Raw genomic sequence first — 8,690 nt, forward strand, 5'->3', positions numbered from 1 at the left:
CTTCCACCACAGCTTTGTTTTAAGATAATACCTCATACTAGTCATAGCTCCCTAGTAGTGGTCATTATAGATATCATGTTATGGTGTAATAAGCTCGCACAATCAAACATTACCGGTATGTTATTACCAGCTCAAACACGTCCTTACTCAAAATCAACATTTATCTGAGCGAGTAGTTCAGGTGCAGCTACATGTGGCCAGGTGCTCACCGTGGTGACACAGGTGAGACTACTGGTCTCCAGAATCAGCTGGACCTTGGGTTTGGACACACAAGTGGACAGTATGGTGACAATGGGGAACGGACGTATGGCTATTTCTACTGTGCAGACTGCGACGAGCTGGCCTCACTGACATCTACTGCGGGTATGTTCCACCACTTCTAGAGTACTCGGCTCCAGTTTGGAACAACAGACAGACTAGAACGTGTTCAGAAACATGCATGTACTGATGTAGCATTATGTTGGGTCAGAAACATGCATGTACTGATGTAGCATTATGTTGGGTCAGAAACATGCATGTACTGATGTAGCATTATGTTGGGTCGGCAGTACAGAAACATGCATGTACTGATGTAGCATTATGTTGGGTCGGCAGTACAGAAACATGCATGTACTGATGTAGCATTATGTTGGGTCGGCAGTACAGAAACATGCATGTACTGATGTAGCATTATGTTGGGTCGGCAGTACAGAAACATGCATGTACTGATGTAGGATTATGTTGGGTCGGCAGTACAGAAACATGCATGTACTGATGTAGGATTATGTTGGGTCGGCAGTACAGAAACATGCATGTACTGATGTAGGATTATGTTGGGTCGGCAGTACAGAAACATGCATGTACTGATGTAGGATTATGTTGGGTCGGCAGTACAGAAACATGCATGTACTGATGTAGGATTATGTTGGGTCGGCAGTACAGAAACATGCATGTACTGATGTAGGATTATGTTGGGTCGGCAGTACACCAGGGAACATTGGATTTACAGACTCTTTCTGATCGCAGACAAAACCTTTGCATCTAACGGACTTCGTAAAGAAAGTACAGCAATTAGGGGTGGGTACCGGTACAGAAAATTCAGGTCCAGGTCCGGATCAGGTCCAGAGGATCAGGTCCAGGTCCCGATCAGGTCCTGATTCAGTATGTGAAAAAGGTTCGGACCTGATTCAGTATGTGAAAATGTGTGATATGGACAATACTCAAAACAATGGTCCATTTTGCTACAAAGGAATCTGTATTGCGTAGTTTTCGACTCCCACTGGTGTTTTAAAAATCATACAAGGCTTACTACCTCTGTACGATTGACTGTAAAAGTTGGTAAAAATTACTATCGAATATGATATCTACTCTGCTTCACTCGTTATTTGCCTTGACCGATAACCCCCAAAACGTGTGAATGCCCGATCATATAATCAGTTCATTTTCCATCTGTCCCAGTTGCCTGTATATTGTTACAGCACACGGAAGTTAGGACAGCTGTGTGTTTACTGCATCAGCAGCTCCGCAGGACGGAAGACTTACCTGCAATTTCACACTTCAGCTCAGCAGGTAAAGACTCAGGTGTCAAGCAAGCACTTTCACTTTTCATGTCACTTTCACACGTAGACGTTTGACTTTTTTGTACCTGTTCACTTAAAAAAGGCCCACATACAGTAGGGGTTTTGTATGCATATCAAAAAGTACACTCAGGATTTTTCATCCTGTGCCAAGATTTTTTAACCAAAATTTTCAAACTGACTGCAGACTTACTACATACATAATAATTTCCTATGCTGGGCAATGACCCTAGTTGACGCAGGCCCAAAACGAGTCCATACAGTATTTTAACCTATTTTCGACTTTTAGCAGGAAAATGTAAGTAACATTTCATATTGGTGAGACAGTGTAGGTTGCAGATGTTCAGATTCGGCAAAAAAACAAGGTTTTGGTTAATTTTTTCGGCCTGTGCTGACCCCTAATTTGAAGTGGTCAGTCCCTAAAATGATATCATGGAAAGGCAAGATGGCGGCACTTTTGACCGCTGAAATATCTTGCGCTGGAAAGTTTAAAGATTAGACTTTTGGACACTTGAGATAGCGGGCTGCTGTGTGGGGTGAGCTGTTATGACCTGGAATGTTCACGGATGAGATTATGACACCCTGAACTTGCTAATTTTTACATTATCGCCAATACAGATTTCCATTAGTGGTCACTGCTCTGCTCAGCTTCAGGCTTTTCCACCCTCGTCAGCAGGGTTGGACAAGTCCACTGGCCCGACTGTCCCGGGCAAGTAAAAGTACTAGTCGGGCAAGTTGTACCCCACTCGTCCGATCGGGCAAGATTTTTCCATGAGTGAGATTTTGATCTACTTGTTACTTTTCACAGTCATGGCATCAAGCATTGGTCAACACAGGAAAATTGAGCCAATGATAAAAGAATTCCATTGCTAGAAATGTTCATGAAAATACAAAAAAATGTTCCTTACATTTTTGGCAAGGACATGTGAATTTCCTGCAACATCGAAACCCCTGCCATAGCCTCCCGCCTTCTCCTGTGATGAGATGTAGTCCTAAACCCCTTTCACAGCCTTACCACATCACATGATCTGACAGCCCCCATACCTTGCCTACATGATGTATCTGTGCTGCTCCCACGGGAGTATTCCATCATCCCATCATCCCACACAGCATTAATGTCATGTCCTGACTTCATATCTCAATACATCTTCATATCTCATATCCATATCTCAATATCTAGGTCCATAAATTTGCTTTATTCGAATTACAACAGGGACAATATTTACAATGTAGACACGAGTAGGCTAACAAGCTGATATTTCATACATCATTACTACATGTATGTTCCTCCACGCAAATAACAAAGATAAAATCACGATCAAGAGAATCAACATATGTTGCTGTGAAGTAGACATACAACTGACTCCTGTGTGTATCATACTGTAACAGTACTGCTAGTACTAGAGTAATTTGTACCCAGGCAAAATGTCTTAATTTATACTGAGTTACCTTACAAGTTGTACCTGCAAGGAGCCTCCTTGCTACCTGTAACAATTGTTGTACAAAAAACAACTCTGACTTGACTATTATCAGTATTAGTCAACTTACGTTTGAAAGAACTCCAGTATAAACATGATCAACACTAATAATATAATAATATCGGGTGTATTTTGCAGCCAGTAGGTACCCAAAGTGTGGGTAATGAGGCTGATTAACGTGGTCGAGGCACCTCCTCGAGCACGGGACCCCCGTTTTACGTCCCTCCCGGAAGACAATTTCGTGGAAAGCTTCGTGAGGCTACAGCAATCCGGACGTCCTTGGTTGGTCCCCCATCCAAGCACTATCCGCACCGCGTGTAGCTTAACTTCCGAGATCGAGGGATCGGGTGTACCAACACGCCACGCGACCGTAGCTAACACAGATGAATTACAGTAACTCAGACCTACAGGTCTGCTTACCCTACATCAGTGGTTTAACTACAACAGTACAAGTTACAACTATTATAAATAGGTTTATGGATCTGAATTTGTTAGTCTGAACTGCGTCAGACCTCTCAACACACTTATTGAGCAGGGTGGGGGTGATCCGGTTTGCTTGGATAAAGACATGAGCACTGGAACAACCTGAGATTTCTTGTCATGTTTAACCTGCACAAGTCGTAAAACAGGAAAATACCAACCGTTGCGCAATGAGGTCATGTGGCACAATGGTAGGGGGAGGTGTTTCACACATGAACTAGAAGTTCTGAGTTCAAATCCCGACATATCTCTTCTCCCCACTTCACTTGGCTGAAAAGGAGCGCCTAGTTTCTGTTGGGACTTCCGTTGGATAGGACGCTAGACGGAGGCCCCGTGTTTGAGGAGAGTCACACCTCGAGCAGACGTATCCCATAAGTAGGAGAAAGGGTCCTTCCCGGTTTGAGTGGATAAAAAAAATGTTTCTGGATATGCAGCTTGTACTGTTCACTACAGACCTGGTGTGTTAATTGTTGTGTGAGGTTTTACCCTGTCCTGTTCAGAGTATGCAGCTTGTACGGTTGTACTGATGCCTTACGCCAGTGTAGCCCTACTGAATACCCCACGGTTTGGGCACGTCATGTTTGTACGGCTGATGTTAGTAATGATAACAAGAACAGTTTATAAAATAATATAGGAAAATGGCACCCCCCCCCCCCACATCTATAAATAATGTACGTGCCCATATCGGCGGCGGCCCTATCAGTATCAGACTCGTCCGTCCAAACCGGAACAGAAGTCCTGTACCCAACCCTACCCCCTAACCCTACACCTAACCCCCCGGCCTCCCCCCTCCCTCCTCCCCCTCATGACTCATGTTTTCCCGAATCTGCCCCAAATGAAGGGACGGCAGACCGCCTCTGACCTACCTTTCCTTCCGTCCTTTTCGGGCCGTTTTCCCGCGCTGTTTTCTCCTCACGTCGTCTGGAATCAAACTCTTCTCCCACAGAGAAACCTCACACCAGATTCCCGCGCTGATCCACCCGTAAAAATTCTCTGAACGGCCTAAATTTGATCAAAACGACGAGGAAATAGGAAGTATGGCTACCCAGAAAATACACGTCCACAACATGTGATGACGTCATGTCATTTACCCCCCGCGAAGAACTTGTGTTGACGTCACCATAAGTGAGTGCCTGCAATACAGGAGGAAAATGACAGATGGCGCGCCTGCACGGGTCAGTAGCCTGTAGCCTGGGTTCCATGCTCTATGAGATGCAGCCGGTGATAGGTATTAAAGGAGGATGGTAGTCAGGCTACCCAGTGTAAGTGTGAGGAGTAGTTGTTGTGGTTAGTAGTTATTAAAAACTGTCTACAATACTTACAGGCTACTGTAAATGCATTTAAGTTCGCTGGGATTTAATTTCGCGGTAGCGGGAAAAATGACTTTTCGCGGTGGTTTTAATTTCGCGGTAATACCTTCGACTGCAGTCTAATACATTAAAAGAAAAATGTTCGCGGTGGATTTAAGTTCGCGGTGAAGTGGTCGCCGCGAAAACCGCGAACATTAATCCACCGCGAACATTTCTGCATTTACAGTAATTGTCTAGTTCGTTACTCAGGATGGGAGCATTTAAGAGACAGGAGCCTGGGGTGGCGGTTGCAAGTTTGATGTTTCTTGTTTTTTAATGTTAACGTTAACTTAAGTTGATATTGCTGTTGTAAGCTACACTTGAAATTTGAATGATTCATGTGCTGAACTCTAATTGTTCAAGTTTCAAAAGAAGCAGTCATTCCATTACTATCCACTAAAAGATCACTATTTAGCGAAAATAGTTCAATGAAACTCCACAAATAAATGGTCCTCTCAATAGTCTCCGCTGAGTTGAGTTTTATTAGAAATATATATCAGAAACCACATCTTATGTCCTGTGCCTTGATAATTTGATACATGTATGCGTCCAACAGTGGTCATGATACTTTATGATTACAGTGTTTACATACAGGCCATGAAACTGCCAAATACAAGGTCTTCTTGTTCGTCCGTCGGCGTCGACGATCAGACGATCAGACGTCGACGTCAAATACAAGGTACACACCTGTTAAACATTATGTATACACACACCTGTTAAACATGTAACGTTGTATATATGTATACACACTGTCACACATATTTAAGATCAAATAAAATTCTACCTCCACATGTGTGCTAATTATATTTTTTCCTGACAACAAAAATGTTGGTTTCGCTGACATGATTATCAACTATATCATACAGACATCAATGTTAAAACTGTGGTTAAAATTGTGCATCCCTGAATGTTGAGAACATGAAGACATTTACAGATGCAGCATGGAGAATTCTGGTACTCAAAACCTGAGGACACGTAGAGAATTCAGTACTGTACAAATAACCACCTTTACTAATTTGGGCATAAACAGAAAATGTACATTTCCTAATTTGGGCATATACAGAAAATGTACATTTCCCAATTTGGGCATAAACAGAAAATGTACATTTCCTAATTTGGGCATATACAGAAAATGTACATTTCCTAATTTGGGCATATACAGAAAATGTACATTTCTTAATTTGGGCATAAACAGAAAATGTACATTTCCTAATTTGGGCATATACAGAAAATGTACATTTCCTAATTTGGGCATAAACAGAAAATGTACATTTCCTAATTTGGGCATATACAGAAAATGTACATTTCCTAATTTGGGCATAAACAGAAAATGTACATTTCCTAATTTGGGCATATACAGAAAATGTACATTTCCTAATTTGGGCATAAACAGAAAATGTACATTTCCTAATTTGGGCATATACAGAAAATGTACATTTCCCAATTTGGGCATATACAGAAAAAGAACATTTCCCAATTTGGGCATATACAGAAAAGTACATTTCCCAATTTGGGCATATACAGAAAAGTACATTTCCCAATTTGGGCATATACAGACAAGTACATTTCCCAATTTGGGCATATACAGAAAAGTACATTTCCTAATTAGGGCATATACAGAAAAGTACAATTCCCAATTTCGGCATATACAGAAAAAAATATTGCCTAATTTGGCCATGAACAGAAAAGTGCATTTCCTAATTTAGGCATGTACAGAAATCCCATTTCCTGATGAAACATTTGCTCAGCAAATGTGACGAGTTTTTCAGGAAAGGTTTTGCAAATTTTGATATCTACATCATAAAACGCTCAACTGGATTATTGTACATCGTTTCTACATTTCTGTCTTGGACAGACTAAATCAGTAACAGACTGTTCCACTCTGTGGAACACATCAAGTTCAACCTTCAGGCTGCCTTCGTAGGACAATAACAATCTTGCATATAATTTCATGAAATTGAACAAATTCACCCAACAATCATCCTAGCCATAAAAGCATATCTATGCATATTCTGGCCAGTAAGAGGCCTGTTCAAGTAAAACATTTGTTTTATTAACTTGGATGGACTCAAGCCAGTTGTGATCTCACAGTGCCACAAGTTGTGCCACCTGACTGTTCTGTCAATCCTTCACTTATATGAAGTGTTTTTTACTTAGAAGTTTGCTCGAATATCTCCAACATCTTGAAGGCATTTGCTAACACGTCTCCAGATGAATCTTAAGAAGTTTGCTGACACGTCTCCAGATGAACCTTAAGAAGTTTGCTGACACGTCTCTAGATAGATCTTAAGAAGTTTGCTGACACGTCTCCAGATGAATCTTAAGAAGTTTGTTGACACATCTCCAGATGGATCTTAAGAAGTTTGCTAACACGTCTCCAGATAGATCTTAAGAAGTTTGTTGACACGTCTCCAGATGAATCTTAAGAAGTTTGTTGACACATCTCCAGATGGATCTTAAGAAGTTTGCTAACACGTCTCCAGATAGATCTTAAGAAGTTTGTTGACACGTCTCCAGATGAAAGTTAAGAAGTTTGTTGACACGTCTCCAGATGAATCTTAAGAAGTTTGTTGACACGTCTCCAGATGAATCTTAAGAAGTTTGCTGACACGTCTCCAGATGAATCTTAAGAAGTTTGCTGACACGTCTCCAAATGAATCTTAAGAAGTTTGCTGACACGTCTCCGGATAGATCTTAAGAAGTTTGCTGACACGTCTCCAAATGAATCTTAAGAAGTTTGCTGACACGTCTCCGGATAGATCTTAAGAAGTTTGCTGACACGTCTCCAGATGGATCTTAAGAAGTTTGCTGACACGTCTCCGGATAGATCTTAAGAAGTTTGCTGGCAGATTGTGCAAGAAGGCGGGGTCAAGGATCGGATTCATCTTCGTGTCCTGATTGGCCAGAAGAGATCATGTGAGACATAGTGAAAGCTGACCACGGACAGCTATGTCCTGATTGGTCAAAAGAGATCATGTGAGACATAGTAAAAACTAATAATAGACAGCCATGTCCTGATTGGTCAGAAGAGATCATGTGAGACATAGTGACAACAGATCATACACAGCCATGTCCTGATTGGTCAGAAGAGATCATGTGAGCATAGTAAAAACTAATATCATAGACAGCCATGTCCTGATTGGGCAGAAGAGATCATGTGAGACATAGTAAAAACTGATCACAGACAGTTACGTCCTGATACGAGCGATCGCTGTTGTTGTTTATATCCGGGGTATTCGGTGGTTGGTGCCTACCAGGACGTCAGTAGATTGGATTAAAAATTGATATTTAAATCAGCAGATCAAATTACCGGTTAATATGTAAATCAATCGTTTGCCAAACATCTGCTTTTTGCCCACCACTGCGTCACCATGACATCATCGCGATCACTCGTATTGGTCAAAAACGATCATGTGAGACATAGTGAAAAGTGATCAGACAGCCATGTCCTGATTGGTCAGAAGAGATCATGTGAGACATACTGTAATTCCTGATTTTTTTCAATGTACTGTTATGTTCCCGGTTTTCACGGTGATGACTGTAACATGAACTTATCATTACTGATAACAAATAATTCACAGACTTTTTTATGTGCACTTGCTGCGACAGTGAAAATTTAGTTCCGAGAACAAGTTAAATTTTCTCAGACAGGGAAAGTTTGGTACCGAGAAGACAAATTGAATTACAGTAGTGACAACTGATCATAGACAGCTATGTCCTGATTGGTCAGAAGAGATCATGTGAGACAAAGTGACAACTGATCATAGACAGCTATGTCCTGATTGGTCAGAAGAGATCATGTGAGACAAAGTGAAAACTGATCAGAC

At 41.5% G+C, this 8,690-nt stretch overlaps 1 long non-coding RNA gene across 1 annotated transcript; it reads left to right on the forward strand.

Annotated features, from left to right (window-relative positions):
- Positions 1 to 5,293: 5,293 nt before the first annotated feature.
- On the forward strand, positions 5,294 to 6,020 carry LOC118411449. Its single transcript, XR_004830670.1, has 2 exons — positions 5,294 to 5,480; positions 5,543 to 6,020. It is a non-coding gene; the product is annotated as an uncharacterized LOC118411449 (long non-coding RNA).
- The last annotated feature ends 2,670 nt before the right edge of the window (positions 6,021 to 8,690 follow it).

Source organism: Branchiostoma floridae, chromosome 3 (genome assembly GCF_000003815.2).
Source record: "Branchiostoma floridae strain S238N-H82 chromosome 3, Bfl_VNyyK, whole genome shotgun sequence".
Lineage (NCBI taxonomy): Eukaryota > Metazoa > Chordata > Leptocardii > Amphioxiformes > Branchiostomatidae > Branchiostoma > Branchiostoma floridae.